Here is a 21,590-nt window from a genome sequence, read left to right as displayed (position 1 = left end):
TTATATTATTCTATAATGTTGGAACGTGACATGACATATTACATTTCTAAGTACAAAAAGCAAAAAGATATAACAATTTTGTTTTAAGATCCATTGCTAAATTAATAGTAGCTATTATAATGACCTACAAAGCCTAGTTTTTGCTTTCCCTACCCTGGAAAGGGATAGATATTACCTTTGCTTTGTCAGAACTTTTCCACACAATTTGAGATGGTATGGTCAAATGCAAGAAAAACTTGGAAACTGAAAATGTTTTTTAATTACTGTATTTGTTATTATTTAGAGAAAAAAGGTTTGAGGGTCAGGAATAAACTTCATTCCCCATTCTGCTCCCAGCACCTAGCACAATGATGGATACATAGTAGGCGTTCAGTAAATATTTATTATGTATAGCATATCTTTTCATAAGAGTTACTTTATTTTTATTTTTATTTTTACATTTTTGAGACGAAGTCTCACTCTGTCGCCCAGGCTGGAACGTAATGACACAATCTAAGCTCGCTGCAACCTCCGCCTCCTGGGTTCCAGCGATTCTCCTGCCTCAGCCTCCCTAGTAGGTGGGATTACAGGTGCGTGCCGCTATGGTTGGCTAATTTTTGTATTTTTAGTATTTTTAGTAAAGACGAGATTTCATCATGTTGGCCAGGCTGGTATCAAACTCCTGACCTTGTGATCCGCCTGCCTCAGCCTCCCAAAGTGCTGGGATTACAGGTGTGAGCCACGGTGCCTGGCACCACACCTGGCTAATTTTTGTATTTTCAGTAGAGACGGGGTTTTGCCACATTGGCCAGGCTAGTCTTGAACTCCTAACCTTGAGTCATCCACCCACTTCAGCCTCTGGAAGTGCTGGGATTACAGGGGTGAGTCACAATACCCGGCTGGGTTTTGACTTTTTAAATCAAATGCATCAAGTAAATTCTTCTGAGGAAAGTGGGAAAACATTTTAAAGCTTAAAGCATCACTGATCCTGTTGACGAGTAATTCTCAAACTTAAGGATATATCACAATCACCTAGAGAAGCTGGTTAAAACACAGATGCCACAGGCAGTAGTGGTGCATGCCTATAGTCCCAGCTATTAGGGAGGCTGAGGCAGGAGGATCACTTGAGCCCAGGAATTTGAGACTGTAGTGCACTGTGATTCACCTATGAATAGCCACTGCACTCCAGCCTGAGCAGCATTGTGAGACCCCATCTCTTAAACACATACATACACACCCACAGAGGCTAACACCCCCAACATTTCTTATTCATTAGGACCAGGATCAGAGTCCAAGAATTTGCATAGACCAAAAAGCTGGCTACTGATCTGTCCTCTACCACTCATGTGGTCCTACGTAGAAGTTTTTACCTGAACTTTTAATGGTGGCTGCCCCAGCCCTGGCAGAGATGTGGAATTATTCCTCCACTGATCTAGGCTCCAATTTAATCTAGTGGGATCATTTTCGCAGTATGGGAGTGTCTGAAACGTGATCCTGTTTCAGTTGAACTATTCATGAAGCTTCTGAGTTCAGCGTGGGAGTGGGGAAGGGAGACAGCTACCAACCACCCTCCTTCTGTCAGAAGAGGCTGATCAAAACAGGCTGCCCAGAGATGTACTGGAGTAGGAGGAGACTGCCCTGGCAACAGTCGAATCTAGCCTTGGATGTCCACTCTCAAAAGGTAAGTGACTACCCACATCGCCTTCCTGGTGGATTCTGCACTGGGCGAAATTCCAACAATTCTTCTGAGTTTAATAGCGCCTTCCTATGAACTTGGGAAATCATGGGGAAATGACCGAAGGAAGTAAAGAGCTTTATTATTATTATTATTATTATTATTTTTTTTTTTTTTTTTTTTTTTAGAGGCAGGATCTCGCTATGTTGCCCAGACTGAACTCAAACTCCTGGGCTCAAGCAAGCTTTCTGTCTCAGCCTGAGACCTTTTTCATTAGAGCTTTTCTTTTCCTTTTGCTTTTTTTTTTTTTTTTTTTTTTTTAAATAGAGACAGAGTTTCTCCACACCGGTCAGGCTGGTCTTGAACTCCTGACCTCAAGTGATCCGCCCACCTTGGCCTCCCAAAGTGCTGGGATTACAGGGGTGAGCCACAGCACAGAGCCTTCATTAGAGCTTTTTAGGAAAAGCTAAACTTTCATCTGAGAAAGGATGTCTTGAGCAGAGTCTCTTTTTGAGGAAAGTTGTGTGTGTTCTGGGGCCTCTGATTGGTCCTATTAGCCAGAAAGTGTTTTTGATTTTAAGGATTATAGTCTAAAAAAAACCTTCATTATTGTGTTTCTTCACCATCATCTCTCTCTTTGCACTAAACTTATGGCCAGGAGAGAAAAACTTGGTCTTTTTAATATTTTGGTCTTCTTCAAGAATGACAGGGCATTGCAGATGGGAAGAATAAAGTGATCTGGAAAAGAAACACATAGAAAGAAAATCTTTCTTTTTTTTTTTTGAGGCAGAGTTTCACTCTTGTTACCCAGGCTGGAGTGCAATGGCGCGATCTCGGCTCACCGCAACCTCCGCCTCCTGGCTTCAGGCAATTCTCCTGTCTCAGCCTCCTGAGTAGCTGGGATTACAGGCACGCACCACCATGCCCAGCTAACTTTTTGTATTTTTAGTAGAGACGAGGTTTCACCTTGCTGACCAGGATGGTCTTGATCTCTTGACCTCGTGATCCACCCGCCTCGGCCTCCCAAAGTGCTGGGATTACAGGCTTGAGCCACCGCACCTGACCGAAAGAAAATCTTTCTGAAACTGAAAGCGGAACTGGTGTTGCCAAGGATTTCTAAATGCCATTATTCGGATTCTCACTCTAGCAGGTCCAAATTTAACATAAACCAATAGCTTCACACCACTTCCTTTCTCCTACTTTAATCCCGAAAGTGCTGCTACTTATCTCAAACAAAACAAGAACCTTAAAAGCACTTTAAAAAAAAATTCTGGGACAGGTATTCTCTTTGGAAAACAGATTTTAGTTCTACCATTTTTGAAAGCGTATTTCGCAAGAAAAGCTGTTTTGCCTAAGAAGTAAACTTGTTGTGACCTTTTCCCTCATTTTGAAAACATTTTATCTTTGTGTGTGTGTGTGTGTGTGTGTGTGTGTGTGTGTGTGTGTGTGTGTGTGTGAGAGATGGAGTTTCGCTCTTGTTACCCAGGCTGGAGTGCAATGGCGCGATCTCGGCTCACCGCAACCTCCGCCTCCTGGGTTCAGGCAATTCTCCTGCCTCAGCCTCCTGAGTAGCTGGGATTACAGGCACACGCCACCATGCCCAGCTAATTTTTTGTATTTTTAGTAGAGACGGGGTTTCACCATGTTGACCAGGATGGTCTCGATCTCTTGACCTCGTGATCCACCCGCCTCGGCCTCCCAAAGTGCTGGGATTACAGGCTTGAGCCACCGCGCCTGGCCTTTTTTTTTTTTTTTTTTTTTTTTTAAACAGAGTCTTACTCTGTCACCTAGGCTGAAGTGCAGTGGCACGATCTTGGCTCGCTGCAATCTCTGCCTCCCAGGTTCAAGCGATTCTCCTGCCTCAACCTCCTGAGTAGCTGGGACTACAGGCATACACCACCACGTTTGGCTAATTTTTTTATATTTTTAAATAGAGACAGGGTTTCACCATATTGGCCAGGCTGGTCTTGAACTCCTGACCGCAGTTGATTCCCCCATCTCAGCCTCTCAAAGTGCTGGATTACAGGAATGAGCCACTGCGTCCGGCCCTAATTTTGTATTTTAAATCTTTTATTCTTTCCTTAAAGAGAAACCCCCAGGTTGTATAAACTTTAGGCCATACCAAATCTGGATCACTGCATATGAAAATGAGTAAAAAATATACAAGGCATATTTAGAAACAAAACATCAGCATCTTTCTTTGTAATAAGAATGTATTTTAATTTATTCTTTTTCAGACAGGGGCTTGCTTTGTCACCCAGGTTAGAGTGCAGTGCTGTGATCACGGCTCACTGCAGCCTCAACCTCCTGGGATCAATCAATCCTCCCACATCAACCTCCTGAGTAGCTGGGACTACAGATGTGTGCCATCACACCGGGCTAATTTGTTTTTGTTTCTGTTTTTTTGTAGAGACTCAATCTTGCTATGTTGCCCAGACTCGTCTCAAATTCCTGGGCTCTAGCAATTCACCCGCCTCAGCCTCTCAAAGTGCTGGGATTACAAGAATAAGCCACGGTGCCTGGCCGATCTCACTCTATTTCTGAATTGCAGCCCCACATTTTAGCCTCCCGAGCATATTGTGTCAGGGCATTTAAATTCAACCTACCCCAGACTGATCTTATCCAGTACCTTAAAATATCTGCCACTCCTAAAATAAATAATTCTATGAATGGCAACATTTTTCTTTCAGCTTTCCAAATTCAAGTCCAAGAGTTTTCTTCATCACTTCCTTCTTCTTCCCACTACATGTCCATTTAATTTCTAAGTCGTCACAATTTCTCCTTTACAATCTCACATCCATTCTTTCCTTTCTGTTATTCACTGTGTTATCCTAGCCCTTGTTTCCCCTTGATGAGACTGTTAAAACTCCTCTTGTTTTCACCCTACAGTGTGTGTTATCTCCAATACTTTCTTTCTTTCTTTCTTTCTTTCTCTCTCTTTCTTTCTTTCAACAGAGTCTTGCTCTGTCACCCAGGCTGGAGTGCAGTGGCACAATCTCGGCTCACTGCAACCACTACCTCCCAGGTTCAAGCAATTCTTTGCCTCAGCCTCCTGAGTAGCTGTGATTACAGGCGCCCGTCACCACACCAGTCAAATTTTTTTGTATTTTTAGTAGAGACGGGGTTTCACCGCCTTGGCCAGGCTGGTCTTGAACTCCTGACCTTGTGATCCACCTGACTCAGCCTCCCAAAGTGCTGGGATTACAGCCATGAGCCACCATGCCCAGCCTATCTCCAATACTTTTTACACATTCTTGCTAGTTACCTTCTTGAAGTGTGGCTTTGATCATTTACCTGCCTGAATTCAATGAGTACAAATTGATGTATGCACTATGTGCCATACACTGATATAGATTCATATTAATTCATTCATGTAGGCATATTAAATACCTAAAATGTCCCAGCCCTCCCGAGGCACTGAAGCCATGCTATGAATGGGACAGACACCTAGAGCTTACATTTCAGTTAGAATCATTGGGATACACAGTAAGATATGGCCCCGGTTCCCAAAGTGTTTATCTGCTCAAAACCTTCCATTGCTTCACTATGCCTGAAAGAACAAAATTCAGAGTTCTTGACCTGACTTTCAAGGTGCAGTACGGTCTTGTCTTAAGCAACAGAAGTACAGTATCTAGATGAATAATCTTGAGTTTGCATGCATCTTGTATTCTGTATCAGGCACCACATTTTACAAGGAATATGGACACACTAGAAAAATCTCAGTAGAAAAAGGGTAGAGTGGGCCAGACATGGTGGCTCACACCTGTAAATCCCAGCACTTTGTGAGTCCAAGTCGGGCAGATCACCTGAGGTCGGGAATTCAAGACCAGCCTGACCAACATGGAGAAACCCCATCTGTACTAAAAAATACAAAATTAGCTGGGCATGGCAGCACATGCCCGTAATCCCAGCTACTGAGGAGGCTGAGGCAGGAGAATCGCTTGAACCCTGGAGACGGAGGTTGTGGTGAGCTGAGATCATGCCATTGCACTCCAGCCTGGGCAACAAGAGTGAAAAGTCAACTCAAAAAAAAAAAAAAAGAAAAAAGTTAGAGTGGTAGACCACATCCTCTGAGAAACCAATCAAAACGTACTTAATAGCTATTTTTAAATTACTGATACTTTTGTGTATGGAAAAGGTATGTGTTGCCTTACACAGTTCTAAGTTAAAAGTGGAGCCGTACTAAGAATACACATTTGGCTTAAGGTAAAAAATTACTGCCTTCCAGAACCTTCTGAAATAAATAGACTGCCAGAAAATAGTCAGTGCCCAGCCCCTGTCACACAAGGAGTTCAAGCCAGGGCTTTACTCCTTGGAATGATTAGAAAGTGGCACAAGATGACCTTTAAAGTTTCCTTCCAGTGTGAGATTTTATACCCTTCACTTTCACGCACTGTGAGTTCTGCCATATTAAATTAAGCATCATTTTCCAAAAAGCATCCATGCTTCCTTTCTCTATCACTATTACTTTATTTGGAGTGCTCTTTCCTTGTTCCAAATGGAGCTCAGCCATCACCTCTACAAAGACCGCTATAACTAATACCACTCCCAACTGAGTTTATTAATCAGTGAACGTGGTACTATTCATACGCTACACCAAAGAAAAGCAGCGTGTTACTCTGACACTGATGTTTCCACATCGACAGACATTTCTTACTGGAAATGGATGTTTGCCCTGTCGAAACTCATATTGATGGAAGAATATCAGGTTAAGTGTTGCCTCATGTACCCTACACATTCCCGGCTATCTGATATTTCTAACACAAACATCTAATGATGTAATGTTCATGTCTACAAGCTTTCCAGTGGCTCTCCATCGATTACAAAGTTGAGTCCTGAGTGTTTAACATGCAACACAAGACCCCCTTGTGAACTGGCCATGGCTGCTAATCCTAACTATTCAGTAAAATATATCTCAAAGGCTTACTGAACAATTACTGCATCTCAACATACTATATTGTCTTCCCTTAAACCTTCATGTCTTTACTTGGAACATCTTCTTTCCTTCCTCCCTTTCCCACTTTTGTCTGCCTGGTAAACTCATTCTTAGCCCTCAATTCAACTGATGTGCTGGCCTCTTCAGTAAAACCTTCCTTGATTTCCTCCCTTTGGGATCCTTTCCCACTTTACCCAGCAAATTGCTTTGGAATTATTTGCTTTCAGGAAGTACATATTTTTTTTTAATTTTTCTCTTTATAAGATTCGGACAGATTACATAGTATAAAATTATACTAGAAATTTGTGATAAAGAGAATAAATGAAAGGAAATCAAAGAAAGATGGATGTCTCTTGAAATGCTCTAATCAAGAGAAGGTGGAAAATCAACAAAATATTCAGGCTGGCTGGGCACCGTGGGTCATGCCTGTCATCCCAGCACTTTGGGAGGCAGAGGTGGGTGGATCACCTGAGGTCGGGAGTTCGAGACTAGCCTGACCAACATAGTGAAACCCCGTCTCTACTAAAAATACAAAAAATTAGCTGGGCGTGGTAGCGGGCATCTGTATTCCTAGCTACTCCGGAGGCTGAGGCAGGAGAATCACTTGAACCCAGGAAGTGGAGGTTGAGATGAGCCAAGATTGTGCCATTGCATTTCAGCCTGGGCAATAAGAGCGAGACTCTGTCTCAAACATAAATAAATAAATAAATAAATAATTAATTAATTAATAAATAAAATATTCAGGCTGAAGAGGTCTAGTGGGATCTACAAGTGCCAGGGTAAAGCAAGATGTCCTTTTTGAAGAATGTAATGATGAATAATGAGAAAATATGTGCCTGAAGTCATAAAGATATGCTATATTTTCCTCTAAAGGATTTTTAAGCTTGCATTTTACATATAACTAAATGCAATTTTTAAAATAAATATCCTATTTTCCAGTATTGCTTATTGAATAGTTCACGCTTTTTCTGTGACCAACAGTACTCAATGTATTATAATTCAAGTTTCTCTAAATGTGTGATTTGCCGCTGGGCTCTCTAGGGGTATCTATGCCCACATACATACCCTGTTGTCATAAATACTATAGCTTCATAATAAACCTTGATAGCTGATAAGGAAAATCTCTCTACCCTATTATTTTTCTTCAGAATGTCTTTTTTTTTTTTTTCTTTTCTTGAGACAGGGTCTCGCTTTATCATCCAGGCTGGAGTGCAGTGGTATGAACTCGGCTCACTGCAGCCTCGACTTCCGTGACTTAAGAGATCCTCCCACCTCAGCCTCTCAAGTAGTTGGGACTACAGGTGCTCACCACCAGGCCCAGCTAATTTTGGGGGTTTTTTTGAAGACATGGGGTTTTGCCATGTTTCTCAGGCTGGTCTAGAACTCCTGAGCTCAGGGGATCTGCCAGCCTCAACCTCCCAAAGTGCTAGGTTTACAGGCGTGAGCCACTATGCCTGGCTTCTATCTTCCCTATTCTTGAGACTTTGAGTTCCCACATATGTTTAAGAAAATTGATTTGTCAGTTTTCTCAAAAAAATCCCGATGGGATTTTAGTGGATTTGCATTGTATCCATAGACTGATCTGGGTAGAACTAACTACTATGCTGAATCCACATGGTATACCCCTTCATTTACTTAAGCATTCTTTAATGACTTTCAGTAAGGTTTGTTAATTGTTTCCAAACTGGTCCTACTCAACTTTTGTTAGACTTCTTTCTAAATATCTTACATATTTTTAATGCCATTGTAGGTGATGCTTTTTAAAAATTACATTTTCTTGTGTGTTGTTGGTATTTAGAAATATAATTAGCTTGTGTATCTTATCCAGTCACCTTGCTAAGCTTTAATTATCTCATATTTTCCTTTAGACTCTTCTGCGGGCAATGACGTCTGTGAATAGTTAACTTTTGTTTTCTTCTTTTCAATCTATTTTTTTTTTATCTTATCTTACTGCTCTGGCTGAGACTTCCAGAATTATGTTATACAAAAGTTAACGGCCGGGCGCAGTGGCTCACGCCTGCAATCCCAGCACTTTGAGAGGCTGAGGTGGGCAGATTACAAGGTCAGGAGTTTGAGACCAGCCTGGCCAATGTAGTGAAATCCCGTCTCCACTAAAAATACAAAAAATTAGCCTGTGTGGCAGGCACCTGTAATCCCAGCTACTCAGGAGGCTGACAGGAGAGTCGCTTGAACCAGTGAGGCAGAGGTTGCAGTGATCTGAGATCTCACCACTGCACTCCAGCCTGGGCAACAGAGAATAGGCAACTCATCTAAAAAAAAAAAAAAAAAAAAAAAAGTTAGGCCGGGCGCGGTGGCTCAAGCCTGTAATCCCAGCACTTTGGGAGGCTGAGGCGGGCGGATCACGAGGTCAAGAGATCGAGACCATCCTGCTCAACATGGTGAAACCCCGTCTCTACTAAAAATACAAAAAATTAGCTGGGCATGGTGGCGTGTGCCTGTAATCCCAGCTACTCAGGAGGCTGAGGCAGGAGAATTGCCTGAACCCAGGAGGCGGAGGTTGCGGTGAGCCGAGATCGCACCATTGCACTCCAGCCTGGGTAACAAGAGTGAAACTCCGTCTCAAAAAAAAAAAAAAAAAAAAAAAAAAAAAAAAGTTAACATAGTGAACCTTTTTTGGGGTGGTTCCTGATTTTAAAAAGAAAATCTTTCAACTGTTGATCATTAAGAGGTAGGTTCGCCATACTTTTTGTTTGTTTGTTTTTTGGACAGGGTGTCATTCTGTTACCCAGGCTGGAATACAGTGATGCTATCATGGCTCACTACAGCCTTGACCTCCAGGGTTCAGCTGATTATCCCACTTCAGCCTCTTGAGTAGCTGGAAGTACAGACATGCACCATCTTGCCTGGCTAATTTTTAAATTTTTTTAGAGAGAAGGATCTCACTATGCTGCCCTGGCTGGTCTCAAACTCCTAACCTCAAACAATCCTGCTGTCTCAGCCTCCCAAAATGCTGGGATTACAGGCATGAGCCACTGTACCCAGCCTATATATTTTTTATGGATACCCCCATTTATGCCTAGTGTTCCATTATTGGAACCCTAATCATTTGGGAATTATTTATATCCTACTGCTCAAGGTCATAGCAAAAATTCAAAATATTGCACCCTCAAGCATAAATGGGTTAAAGGAGTTCCTTTCTGTCCCTATTTTGCTAAGAATATTAACATAGGTGTTTTATATTAGTATCTTTTTTTCTTCTTTTTTTAAAAATGAAGATGGGGTCTCACCATGTTGCCCAGGCTGGTCTCAAATTCCTGGACTCAGGCAATCCTCCTGCCTTAGCCAGTATTAAGTTTTATCAAATGCTTTTTCTGTAATCATTGAGGTAATTTTTTCATTTAATCTGTATACTAAATGTCACTTACGGGTTTTTTAATGTAAACTACCCTTGAATTTCTGGGAAAAACTCAACTTGGTGTTTGTGTTAATCAGGGTTTATTTGCAGGGAATAGAAACTTTCTAGTTATTTAAAACAGAAGTGGGATTCTTAGTTACACATGACCAAAAAACCCAACTCAAATGGAATTAAAGACTACAATGGAGAAATATAAATTTGTTAATTACAGGGTAGAAGGTTCCATAGATCTTCAATAAATCAAGTTTGTTAATTGTATTATTCAAATATTCTATATCTTCACTGATTTTTACTTCAGACGAATGTGTGAAGTATCTACCATAATGGTGGTTTTTACGATTTCTCTCTAGAGTTCTATTGCTTTCCTATTTATCTTGAGACTATTTTATTAGATGCATATAATTTATTATTCATATTTATTTAGTGGGTACAAGTGCAGATTTCTCACTGTGGCAAAGTCTGGACTTTCAGTGTACCCATAAAGGTACATATAATTTAGAACTGTTATACCTTCCTACAGAATTGAACCTTTGATCATTATTTATTAATCTTCTCTATCCTTAATAATGATTTTTGTATTTAGTTCTATTTTGTCTGATATTAATACAGCTCCTCGGTTTTATGCTAGCTAGTTTTTACCACATATGCCTTTTCTATGGCTTTTATTTTTAACCTTTCCCTGTCTATTTTTTTAAATAGCCTATAGCTAGATTGGGGCCAAGACCAAAGAATGGATGTTTGTCATTTTTTTGTCTGCCCAACATCTAAATATTCTTCCTGTTTAGAGAAATCTTGTTTTTTCTTTTGAAACCTCCACCTCTCGGTTTCAAGCAATCCTCCCACCTCACCCTCACAAGTATCTGGGATTATAGGGATGCACCATTACACCCAGCTCATTTTTGTATTTTTAGTAGATAGAGATGGGCTCTCACTATGTTGGCTAGGCTGGTCTTGAACTCCTGACCTCAAGTGATCCACCTGACTCGGCCTCCCAAAGTGTTGGGATTACAGGCGTGAGCCACTGTACCTGGCCAGCCATGGATAAATCTTTCTTTATATGAATCTCTGAGAAACAATCTCCACTGCGGAAGCCTAGAGAAATCAAATATTCCCTCTTCCACCCTCTGGCAGCCAAGGTGTTAGTACATGACTCAGCCTTGACCAGTCAGGTGCTCTGGCCAGAGACTGGAATACTGAGTGACAAAAAGATGACACAATTTGTAATTCAGCCATGCCAGAGGCGGCAGTATCCAATGACAGTAGCAGCAGTGCTTGGCAACAGCAGGGTCCGGTGGTAGCAATGTCTAATGCCAGTATTGCCCTAACCAGACCTTTCCTGTGCAGACCCTGGCTATGGCTCCTGATGGCTGGCTTCTTTTGATTCCTGCCTGTTGATAAGAGTAGTTCTCTTTCTGAGAGCTACCTGACCTTTTCACAATAAATATATTTTCTGTTTAAGGGAGAATCCGTTCCTGTTGCTTGCAAACAAGAATCCCCACTGGTATAAAAGTGTTCCTTTTTCCTCTGGAATGGAGTAGGAGAGATGAGAGGTATGGGGAATATGTGAGTTTTGAATTTGCTGGAGCCATTCTTGTTACTGTAAGGGATGCCAAACTGGGGATTAAATCAACATAGAAGAAAGGCAGGGTTAAGAAAAGCCATAGACATAGAAAGGCAGAGCCCTAATAATACTTTGAAACTCTGGATTCAGCCATAGTTAAAGGTAGCCTCACTCTGGACTTTTTGGCCACATGAGTCAATAAATTCCATTTTATTTTTAAATCTCGTGTGAGCGGGTTTTTCTGTCACTTGCAACCGAAAGCACACTACCTGATACCTTTCTGTTCTGCCTGATAAAAGGAATCTCTCACTTAATTCTCCAATAGGCTTTCAGCTGCTATTCTACTTCTCCTCCTTCTTTCCTAGTTGAACTTCTCATAAATGATTTAAAATCTTAGTATCTTCATTTCCTCACTGCCATTTGCTGCTTTATCCACTAAAATCTGGATTCCTTCTTACTTTACGACTCTGCTAAGACTATTTCCTTTTAGATCACCAGCAGTCTTCTGTCTTAATTCAATGCCAACATCATATCTCAAAGCCATTCATTCATTCAACAGTTTTTATATACCCACTTTAGAAACATATAGCGCTACATTCATTCAACAAATATTTATTGAACATCTAATATATCCCAGACTTTTAGGATAAAAAATTCTATATGATCCCTACTCTCATAAAGGATTATAATTTTATCAGTAAGTACAGACTAAAGTAATATAATAAATTATAGTAAATATTACTGAAAGATCTCCCTACAAAATTAATATTTAAGCAAAGCCTAGAAGTTGAATATAGAGGGAGGAGAATAACACAAAAAGAATGTTAAGAAAAAAGGCTTGAAGGTAAAGAGGAAGAGAGAGGCATGCACAATTCATGAAACTGTGAGAAGCCCACCATTGTCAAGTCAGAAAGTAAAAGGGACAGACAGATAAGAAAGGTTAGAATAAATTGTCGGCCAGTCGTGGCGGCTCACGCTTATAATCTCAGCACTTTGGGAGGCCGAGGCAGGCAGATCTTGAGATCAAGAGATAGAGACCATCCTGGCCAACATGGTGAAACCTCATCTCTACTAAAAATATAAAAATCAGCTGAGTGTGGTGGCAGGTGCCTGTAGTTCCAGCTACTTGGGAGGCTAAGGCAGAAGAATCACTTGAACCCAGGAGGCAGAGGTTGCAGTGAGCTGAGATTGCACCACTGCACTCCAGCCTAGTGACAGAGACTCCATCTCAAAAAAAAAAAAAAAAAAAAAAAAAAATTGTAAATAGCCTTGGCACCCAATTAGGAAGTCCGAAGACAGTGGGAAGCTGAAAAAGGATTTTGATCAGATTGCTGATATGTTTATTAAAGATCACTTTATAGTTAGTTTGGAAGGGAGTAAGAGTCTTTTCAGGAAATCAAAGTGTATTTATAGGAATCTGGCATTTGATGGCCTGGATTACAGAGGTGGCTTAGGGAAATAGAGAAGAAAATGTATGTGAGAAATATTTTGAAATAGGCCCAAAAGGATTTTTTTTTTTTTTTTTTTTTGAGACAGGGTCTCACTCTGTTGCCCAGGCTGGAGTGCAGTAGTGCAATATTGGCTCACGGCAACCTCTGCTTTTCTCCAGCCTCAGCCTTTCAAGTAGCTGGGTCTTTCACAGGCCAGTCTCCAAAATGATATTAATAGATACAGGGAGTGAGAAGTCACTGCGATTTTGAATGTAAAAATGCATGTGACCTTGCTCTGAAAGAACACTGTAAAAAGGACAAGATACATAAACAATGTGATATATCTATAAATAATATATATATTTAAAGGGTGGTGCAAATATTTACCAATCTTTCCATACTCTTTAGCTATTGGGAGGAACTCCGGACCAGTTTTCTCTCATCCTAGGCCTTAGGATCGCTTCCTTCCAATTCTCTGGCAAGGCATAGCTCTGTACCATAATAACCACAACGTGTGATATTGTTTCACAGAGCAGTTTAGCTCTGCATCAACCCAATTAACTTTTTACCAAACAAGATTTTAGCTTTGCCTGTGTGTAACCAAAACAACCATTAAACCATTTTTTAAAACAAATCTATTGACTTTTTTCTGTTTAAGAGGTGGGTCTTGCTATGTTGCCCAGTCTAGCCTCAAAGTCCTGGGCTCAAGCAATCCTCCCAAGTAGCGGGCACTATAGATGTAGTTTTTTGGGGGGGGTGTGTGTGTGTGTGTGTGTGTTTTGTTTGTTTGTTTTTGAGACAGAGTCTCGCTCTGTCACCAGGCTGGAGTGCAGTGGCACAATCTTGACTCACTGTAACTTCTGCCTCTCGGGTTCAAGCAATTCTCCTGCTTTAGCCTCCTGAGTAGCTGGGACTACAGGCGCACCACACCCAGCTAATTTTTGTATTTCTAGTAGAGATGGTGTTTCACCATGTTGGCCAGGATGGTCTCAATCTCTTGATCTCATGATCCACCCACCTTAGCCTCCCAAAGTGCTGGGATTACAGGTATGAGCCACAGTGCCTGGCCTAGATGTGTTTTTTTTTCTCTCTTTCCGGGATGATGTTCAGGGCTCTTTTTCTCATGATATGCTTTTTATTGGTTTCTCAGAAATTTCCCCATTAAGGTTATCTAATTGCAGATCCCTCAGAGTCAATATCCTTCTTCTGATTGGTCTTTACAATGCTGAGTCTAATATATTTACCTCTACCCACATTCTGTTAAAGTAACTTCATCCTAGCAGAAAGCCTTCTTGGGTGGAATCTTCTTTTATATGACCCCAGACTGGACCCTATCTGTGGAGTCCATATCTGGTCCTCAAGATTTAAAAAATCCCCCTTGCTTAGTTCAGTACCAGCTCTGCCCTCTTTCTGTGTTGCTGCAGGGCTTCAGGCAATCTCTTTTCTATAGCGCTTTTACGGATGTAAATTAGAAACCATCCACCAACTGGTAACCATTCCTCAATCTTCACCCCATAAACTAAAATAAACTCCAAAAAGTCTAAGCATGGTGGCTAATTCCTGAAATCCCAGTGCTTTGGAAGGGCTGGGTGAGATGATCACTTAAGGCCAGAGCTTCAGCCTGGGCAAGATAGCAAGATCTCCATCTCTACAAAAAAAAATTTTTTTTTTGAGATGGAGTTTCGCTCTTGTTACCCAGGCTGGAGTGCAATGGCACGATCTCGGCTTACCGCAACCTCCGCCTCCTGGGTTCAGGCAATTCTCCTGCCTCAGCCTCCTGAGTAGCTGGGATTACAGGCACACGCCACCATGCCCAGCTAATTTTTTGTATTTTTAGTAGAGACGGGGTTTCACCATGTTGACCAGGATGGTCTTGATCTCTTGACCTTGTGATCCACCCACCTCGGCCTCCCAAAGTGCTGGGATTACAGGCATGAGCCACCGCGCCCAGCTCTACAAAATTTTTAAAAAATTTAGCCAGGCATATTGGCATGTGCCTGTAGTTCTAACTACTTGGGAAGCTGAAGCAAGAGGATCACTTGAGCCCAGGAGTTCAAGGTGGCAGTGAGGTATAATTGCACCATTACGCTCCAGCCTGGGTAACACAGTGAGACCCTATCTCTTAAAAAAAAAAAAACAAAAACAAAACTGGCCAGGCACGGTGGCTCACGCCTATAATCCTAGCACTTTGGGAGGCCAAAGTGGGCAGATTGCCTGAGCTCAGGGGTTCAAGATCAGCCTGGGCAACACAGTGAAACCCTGTCTCTACTAAAAGACAAAAAATTAGCCAGGTGTGGTGGTGTGCACCTGCAGTCCCAGATATTCAGGAGGCTGAGGCAGGAGAATTGCTTGAACCTGGGAGGCAGAGGTTGCAGTGAGCCGAGATTGCACAACTGCACTCCAGCCTAGGCGAGACTCCGTCTCCAAAAAAATTTTGATTTAAAAACTCCAAATAGATCAGGGATCTAAATGGAAAATAATGAAACCATGCAAATGGTAAAAAAAAGAATATGGGTGCATTCTATAGCCTGAATGTAATTTTTCTAATAATGACTCAAAATTTAGAGGTAATAAAAGGAAAAAATTATATATTTCATTATGTTAAATAAAAAATTTTTGCACGGAAAAAATATACATCACAAACAAAAATGAAACACAGCCTGGCGAAGTGGTTCATGCCTATAATCCCAGCACTTTGGGAAGCCAAGGTGGGCAGATTAGTTGAGGTCAGGAGTTTGAGACCAGCCTGACCAACATGGTGAAATCTGTCTCTATTAAAAATACAAAACACTAGCTGGGTGTGATGGTAGGCAACTGTAATCCCAGCTACTTGGGAAGCTGAGCTGGAGAATCACCTGAACCAGGGAGGTGGAGGTTATAGTGAGCTGAGATTGCACCGCTGCATTCCAGCCTGGGCAACAAAGCAAGACTCTTTCTCAAAAAAGAAAAAAGAAAAAAAAAAAAACCTGACAAATTGTGAGAAAAGATTTGCAATATATATTATATAAGAAGGGCTAACATCCCTAGTATATAAACATTTAAAAATTGAGGGGAGGAGCAGACCAAAAATTCAATAGAAAAAGAGACAAAATGCATGAACAGACAACTTACATAAAATATGTAACTGTTAAGAAAACAATTCCAGGCTGAGCTTGGTGACTCACACCTGTAATCCAAGCTGGATCACTTAAGTCCGGGAGTTCGAGACCAGCCTGGGCAAAATAGTGAGATCTTGTCTCTACATAAAAATAAATTAGCCGGGCGCGGTGGCTCAAGCCTGTAATCCCAGCACTTTGGGAGGCCGAGGCGGGTGGATCACGAGGTCGAGAGATCGAGACCATCCTGGTCAACATGGTGAAACCCCGTCTCTACTAAAAATACAAAAAATTAGCTGGGCGTGGTGGCGCGTGCCTGTAACCCCAGCTACTCAGGAGGCTGAGGCAGGAGAATTGCCTGAACCCAGGAGGCGGAGGTTGTTGCCAAGATTGCGCCATTGCACTCCAGCCTGGGTAACAAGAGCGAAACTCTGTCTCAAATAAATAAATAAATAAATAAATTAGCTGTGCGTGGTGGCATGCACTTGTAGTCCCAGCTCCTTGGGAGGCTGGGGCAGGAGAATCCCTTGAGCTCAGGAGGTTGAGGCTGCAGTGAGCCATGATCATGCCACTGCATTCCAGCATGGGTGACAGAGTGAGACCCTCTCTCAGAAAAACACAAACAAAAAGATAGAAAACAATCCCATTTAAGATAAGAAAAGAACAAAATAGGAATACAATTAACAAAAGCAATGCAAAATGTATTTTCTGAAAGCTACAAAACACTGTTGAAAGAAATTGAAAAGATCTAAACAAATGGAAGCATATCCCATGTTCATGGATCAAAACACTTAATATGGTTAAGATGCCAATACTCTCCAAAGTGCTCTACAGATTCAATACAATCTGTTTCAGAATCCCAGCTGATTTGTTTATAAAAACTGACAAGCTGATTCTGAATTCCATTTGGTAACTCAAGAGACCCTAAATAACCAAATACTCTTGAAAATTAACAAAGGTGGGGTGCTCACATGTCCTGCTTTACTACAAAACTACAGTAATCAAGACAGTATGATATTTGCATAAGGATAGATATACAGATAAACAGAATAGAATTGAGAGGCTAGAAATGCATCTATGACCAAGTGATTTTTCAATCAGGGTGTCAAGAACATTCAATGGGTAAAGAATAGTCTCTTCAACAAATAGTGCTAGGAAAACTGGATATCTATATACAGAAAAATGAAGTTGGACCCTGACCTCATACTATATACAAATATTAACTAAAAGTGGAATAAAGACCTAAATTTAAGAGACAAAGCTATTTTTTTTTTTTGAGATGGAGTTTCACTCTTGTTACCCAGGCTGGAGTGCAATGGCACCATCTCGGCTCACTGCAACCTCCGCCTCCCAGGTTCAGGCAATTCTCCTGCCTCAGCCTCCTGAGTACCTGGGATTACAGGCACGCGCCACCATGCCCAGCTAATTATTTTTGTATTTTTAGTAGAGACGGGGTTTCACCATGTTGACCAGGATGGTCTCGATCTCTTGACCTCGTGATCCACCCGCCTCGGCCTCCCAAAGTGCTGGGATTATAGGCTTGAGCCACCGCGCCCGGCTGAGACAAAGCTATTTAACATAAAACTCTTAGAGGAAAACACAGTGGTAAATCAGTGTTACCTTGGATTTGGCAGTGGATTCTTAGATGTGACACCAAAAGCACAAAAACCAAAGGAAAAATAGACAAATACTTTTGTGCTTCAAAGGACACTATTAAGAAAGTAAAAAGACCACACTAGGCCGGGCCAGTGACTCATGTCTGTAATCTTGGCACTTTTGGAAGCCAAGGTGAGAGGATCACTTGAGACCAGAAGTTTGAGACCAGCCTGGGCACATAATGAAACCCTGTCTCTACAAAAAGTACAAAACTTAGCCAGCCAGGTGTGGTGATACATGCCTGTAGTCCTAGCTCCTTGGGAGGCTGAGGTGGGAGGATTTCTTGAGCCCAGGAAATCTAGACTGCAGTGAGCTGTGATCACACCACTGCACTCCAGCCTGGGCAACAGAATGAGACTCTGTCTCAAAAAAAAAAAAAAAAAAAAAAAAAAGTAATATACACTGTAACATCATTTATAATTGCAAATATTGAAAACAATTAAATGTCTGTATGAAAAGAGTGGTTATCCACACAATAGAGTGCTACTCTGCAGATGTTAAAAAAAAAATCCCAGCACTTTGGAAGGCCAAGGCGGGTGGATCACCTGTGGTCAGGAGATGGAGACCATCCTGGCTAACACCATGAAACCCCGTCTCTACTAAAAAATACAGAAAAATGAGCCAGGTGTGGTGGTGAGTGCCTGTAGTTCCGGCTACTCGGGAAGCTGAGGGAGGAAAATCACTTGAACCTGGGAGGCAGAGGTTGTAGTGAGCCAAGATTACACACCACCACACTCCAGCCTGGGCAACAGAACGAGACTCTGTCTCAAAAAAAAAAAAGGGGGGGGGGGTGCAGAAGATCTCTATAAACCGATCACTTCCGATTAGGAGGGATTTGAAGGATATATTGTTAAGTGCAAGTGCAAAAAGGAAAATGCAGGAGTATCCACAAGCTACTATCCTTAGTATAAGAAAAAAGGAGGGCCGGGCGCGGTGGCTCAAGCCTGTAATCCCAGCACTTTGGGAGGCCGAGGCGGGTGGATCACGAGGTCAAGAGATCGAGACCATCCTGGTCAACAAGGTGAAACCCCGTCTCTACTAAAAATACAAAAAATTAGCTGGGCATGGCGGCGCGTGCCTGTAATCCCAGCTACTCAGGAGGCTGAGGCAGGAGAATTGCCTGAACCCAGGAGGCGGAGGTTGCGGTGAGCTGAGATCGCGCCATTGCACTCCAGCCTGGGTAACAAGAGCGAAACTCCGTCTCAAAAAAAAAAAAAAAAAAAAAAGAAAGAAAAAAGGAGAAATAAAAAATTATTCACTTGTGCAAAAGACATAGGAAGTATAAACTAGAAATGAATGAGATTCTTCACCAATAGGAGGGAGGTAGGAATGGGGCGGAAAGAATGAGATGTGGTTGAAATGGAATGGAAAGAATGGTGAGGGAGGGGTGATACTTCTCTGAGTGTAACTCTTCGTATAGTTCTGGTAACTATGTTAGTATTTCACATACTCAAAATAAATAAATAAATGCAATAATAGTAGGGGCAAAAACTCTAAAAATGCAATATAAACAAGACAAAATGACAAAAAAGCAGACCATTATGGCCCACAAATTGCAAGGAACATACACGAAGCTTGAAGGGAAAGCAGTCACCTTTGGTATTTTCCCCCTGTACACCTTTCCCCTGCAGTGTACCGAGGGAAAATGCCAGCATTCCAAAAACTTTCCCCAAGAAAACCCACTGCCTCTTTACTCTCAACTCTTTTTAGACCCTCAAGGTGAATACTGAACTAAATATTTCAAAAATTGTCTAGCTACTTGCTCTGCAATGCCTGGTTATCAGATCCCTCTTTGGAACATAGGGTTCCTGCTATGTATTGTTTTATTTTGGCCTTTGTGCCACAGCTGTCATTGAAACAAAGACAGTCTCCTTTTAATAACCTATTTAATAATCTATTCTATCAATCCATGTGTTTTGTTTTGAAAATCTGATCATTCTGTCACAATAAAATATTTTATTAAAAATTACCCTTTATGAGGAACTTGCAAAATCTGCCCATTCTTTTTTTTTTATTTACATGAGCAAGGATTTCAGAAATCAATATTTTAAAAAATTATTATTATTATTATTATTATTATTATTTTTGAGATGGAGTTTCGCTCTTGTTACCCAGGCTGGAGTGCAATGGCATGATCTCGGCTCATCACAACCTCTGCCTCCTGGGTCCAGGCAATTCTCCTGCCTCAGCCTCCTGAGTAGCTAGGATTACAGGCAGGCGCCACCATGCGCAGCTAATTTTTTGTATTTTTAGTAGAGACGGGGTTTCACGATGTTGACCAGGATGGTCTCGATCTCTTGACCTCATGATCCACCCACCTCAGCCACCCAAAGTGCTGGGATTACAGGCTTGAGCCACCGCGCCCAGCATTATTATTATTTTTGAGGTGAAGTCTGGCTCTGACATGCAGTGGCATGATCAAAGCTCACTGCAGCCTCCCAGGCTCAGGTGATCCTCCCACCTCTGCCTCCCAAGTAGCTGGGACTAAAGGTATATGCCATCACATCCAGCTAATTTTTGTATTTTCTGTAGAGAGGGAGGTTTGCCATGTTGCCCAGGCTGGTCTTGAACTCGAGAGCTAAAGTGATCCTCCACCCACCTCAGCTGCCCAAAGTGCTGGGATTACAGGCATGAGCCACCATACCTTGCCAGTAACTCTTATGTTTAATAATTTAAGGAACTTCCAGACTGTCTTCCAAAGTAACTTTGTCACTTGACATTTCCACCAGCAGTCAGTGAGGGTTCCAATTACTGTATACTCTTGCCAACATTTAATCTGACTTGATTCCAGTCATCCTAGTGGGTGTGAAGTGGTGTCTCAAAGTTTTGATTTCCATTTCCCTGATGACTAATTATGTTGACCATTTAAAAAATGTGTTTATTGGCCATTTGCATATCTTCCTTACGAAGGAGAAGTCATTTCTATTCAGATCCTTGGCCTAATTTTTAATTGAGTTGTTTGTCTTTTCATTGTTTTGTTGTGACTTTAATTGACCAGGTCTCCCTCTGTCACCCAGGCTGGAGTACAGTGGTGCAATCATAGCTCACTACAACCTTGAACTCTTGGGCTGAAAGGATCCTTCTGCGTCAGCCTACACACCTGTAGCTAGGACTACACACACATGCCACACACCTGGCTAATAAAAAAAAAAATTAAGAAACAAAGTCTCTCCATGCTGCCCAGACTGGTCTCAAACTCCTGACCTCAAGTGATCCTCCCACCTCAGCCTCCCAAAGTGCTGGGAGGTGTAAGCCACTGCACCCAGCCCACTTTCTATATAATAATCTCTTGTCTTTTTTTTTGATTTTTTTTTTTTTTGAGACAGAGGCTTACTCTGTCACCAGGCACCAGGCTGGAGTGCAGTGGCACAATCTCAGCTCACTGCAACCTCTACCTTCTGGGTTCAAGTGGTTCTCCTGCCTCAGCCTCCAAAGTAGCTGAAACTATAGCTGTGCACCACCATGTCCAGCTAATTTTTTTTTTTTTTGTATTTTTGTATTTTTAGTAGAGAGGGGTTTCACCATGTTAGCCAGGATGGTCTTGACCTCCTGATCTTGTGATCCACCTGCCTTCGCCTCCCAAAATGCTAGGATTACAAGCATGAGCCACTGTGTCCAGTCTCCGTAATAATCTTTTTAAAGTACCAAAGTTGGCCGGGCGCGGTGGCTCATGCCTGTAATCCCAGCACTTTGGGAGGCTGAGGTGGGTGGATTACTTGAGGTCAAGAGATTGAGACCATCCTGGCCAACATGGTAAGACCCCCTCTCTACTAAATAATAGAAAAATTAGCTGGGTGTGGTGGCACACACCTGTATTCCTAGCTACTCAGGAGGCTGAGGCAGGAGAATTGTTTGAATCCTGGAGTCAAAGTTTGCAGTGAG

This window comes from Saimiri boliviensis, chromosome 19 (assembly GCF_048565385.1).
Source record: "Saimiri boliviensis isolate mSaiBol1 chromosome 19, mSaiBol1.pri, whole genome shotgun sequence".
In the NCBI taxonomy this organism is placed as follows: Eukaryota; Metazoa; Chordata; class Mammalia; order Primates; family Cebidae; genus Saimiri; species Saimiri boliviensis.
The sequence above is the reverse complement of the archived record's forward strand: the minus strand, read 5'-3'. Positions refer to the sequence as shown.